Genomic DNA, 2441 nt, shown 5'->3' with positions numbered 1-2441 from the left:
TCTGTAGCATGTGATACTATTTAATAGCGTTTTACCCACAGTAGAGCTTCTTCCAAAATTGGAGTCAATCCTCTCAAACACTGCTGCTGCTTTATCAATTGAGTTTATGTCATATTCTAAATCCTTTGTTGTCATTTTAACAATCTTCACAACCTCTTCACCAGGAGTAGATTTTGTCTCAATAAAACACTTTCTTGATTCGTGGCAGCGGCGGGCGTGGAGTGAGGAGGAGCGCAGGGTCTCTCTACCAGTGTGGTAAAGCCCCAACGCCCTCACCATGGAATTCCAGCGTCCCCCTGGGGGTAAGACCGGGAGTGGAGGCGTGGCCTCCTCCTCCGAGAGCCACCGAGACCGCAGGGAGCGCCTCCGGCACGTGGCCCTGGAGACCATCGACATCAACAAGGACCCATATTTCATGAAGAACCATCTGGGCTCGTACGAGTGCAAGCGGTGTCTGACCCTGCACAACAACGAGGGGAGCTACCTGGCACATACCCAGGGGAAGAAGCATCAGACCAACTTGGCCCGGCGAGCCGCCAAGGAGGCCCCCGCCCAGCCAGCGCCAGAAAAGGTCAAGGTGGAGGTGAAGTTTGTGAAGATTAGCTGCCCAGGCTACAAAATGACCAAGCAGAGGGACACGGAGATGGGCCAGCAGAGCCTCCTCTTCCAGATTGACTACCGTGAGATCGCCGAGGGCATCATGCCCCGCCACCGCTTCATGTCTGCCTATGAGCAGAGGATCGAGCCTCCTGACCGGCGCTGGCAGTACCTGCTCATGGCCGCCGAGCCCTATGAGACGATCGCCTTCAAAGTGCCAAGCAGGGAGATCAATGAGGCCGAAGGCAAGTTCTGGACTCACTGGAATCGGGAAACCAAGCAGTTTTTCCTGCAGTTTCTCTTCAAGATGGAGAAGCCACCAGCCCCACCGAGCCTCCCTGCTGGGCCTCCTGGGGTGAAGGGGCCTCCTGGGGTGAAGAGACCCCCACGCCCCCCCTGATGAATGATCTGCCCCCCTGGCCGCCTCTGCCAGAGTCTTTGCGCGCACCACCACCGGGAGGCCTGCCTCTGCCACCCATGCCGCCCAGTGGGCTTGCACCCTCAGGGCCTGCAGGCCCTCCCCAGCTGCCCCCCCAGCTCCCGGTGTCAACCCCCAGGCACCAGGGGTCTGCCCCCCCAACATCTGGGGTCCACCCGCCAGCACCAAGAGTCCACCCCCCAGCTCCCGGGGTTCACCCCCTGGCACTGGTGGTCCACCCACCAACATCTGGGGTCCACCTATCTGCTCCAGGTGTCCATCCTCCCCCATCTGGGGAGGTTGGGGTTCTGAGGTTCACCCCCAGGTCCCAGGAGTACATCCATCAGCTCCTGTGGTTCACCCCCAGGTCCCAGGGGTGTACCCTCCAGCTCCTGCGGCTCATCCCCAGGCCCCTGGGGTCCACCCGCCAGTGCCTGGGGTCCACCACCAGCCTCAGGGATCCACCCCCAGCCTCCTGGGGTCCACCCTCCACCTCCTGGGGTCCACCCATAGGCTCCTGGGGCCCATCCTCCAGCTCCTGGGGTTCACCCCCAGCCTCCTGGGGTTCACCCCTCAAATCCTGGGGTACATCCCCCAACTCCCATGCCCCCGATGCTGAGTCCCCCACTGCCCTCCGAAGGCCCTGGGAACATTCCTCCCCCTTCCCCTCCCGCAGCCAACTGAAAGGCAGCCCCTTCTCCAGGCAAGTCTGGTGTCTTTTCTTGTGTTTCCTTCAGAGCTGAGTTTGGTGCTTTTGTACGGGACTATGTAGTGTCCCCACTGCTCATGAAACGCCTCTCCTGAGGCCCGGCTTGCCAAAACAACAACAACAACAACAACAACAACAAAAACACTTTCTTGGCTCATCCGTAAGAGGCAAACCTCATCCATTCAAGTTTGATCATGAGCTTGCAGCAATTCAGTCCCGTCTTCAGGCTCCACTTCTAATTCTTGTTCTCTTGCTATTTCTACCAACATGAGTTGCTTCCTCCCCTGAAGTCATGAACCCCCCAAAGTCATCCAGGAGGACTAGAATCAACTTCTTCCAAACTCCTATTCATGTTGATATTTTGACCTCTTCCCGTGAACCACAAATGTTCTCAATAGCATGTAGAATGATGAATCCTTCCCAGAAGGTTTTCAATCTGCTTTGTCCACATCCATCAGAGGAATCACGGTGGCAGCACTAGCCTTACAAAGTGTATTTCTTTCTTTTTCTGATACCCAAAATAGTTTTATTTTAAACATTTACTAAGTTTAAGTTGTGCTAACTTCTGATACATAGAAATGTGTATCCATATAACTATGCTATATGTACATACATATATAAATACATACAAACATAATTCATATCCATAGTAACATTTTGAGCTTTACCCATGAAATTAATTTCAATTTGGGTCAAATATTTCATCTTTTACAGTAA

At 54.4% G+C, this 2441-nt stretch overlaps 1 pseudogene; it reads left to right on the top strand.

Moving 5' to 3' along the window:
- Nucleotides 1-277: 277 nt before the first annotated feature.
- Nucleotides 278-1699, top strand: LOC113925394 (annotated as a pseudogene).
- The last annotated feature ends 742 nt before the right edge of the window (nt 1700-2441 follow it).

The sequence above is a fragment of the Zalophus californianus genome, chromosome 2, assembly GCF_009762305.2.
Source record: "Zalophus californianus isolate mZalCal1 chromosome 2, mZalCal1.pri.v2, whole genome shotgun sequence".
NCBI lineage: Eukaryota > Metazoa > Chordata > Mammalia > Carnivora > Otariidae > Zalophus > Zalophus californianus.
Note: the sequence above shows the minus strand (reverse complement) of the source record. Positions and strands in the feature narration are given on the sequence as shown.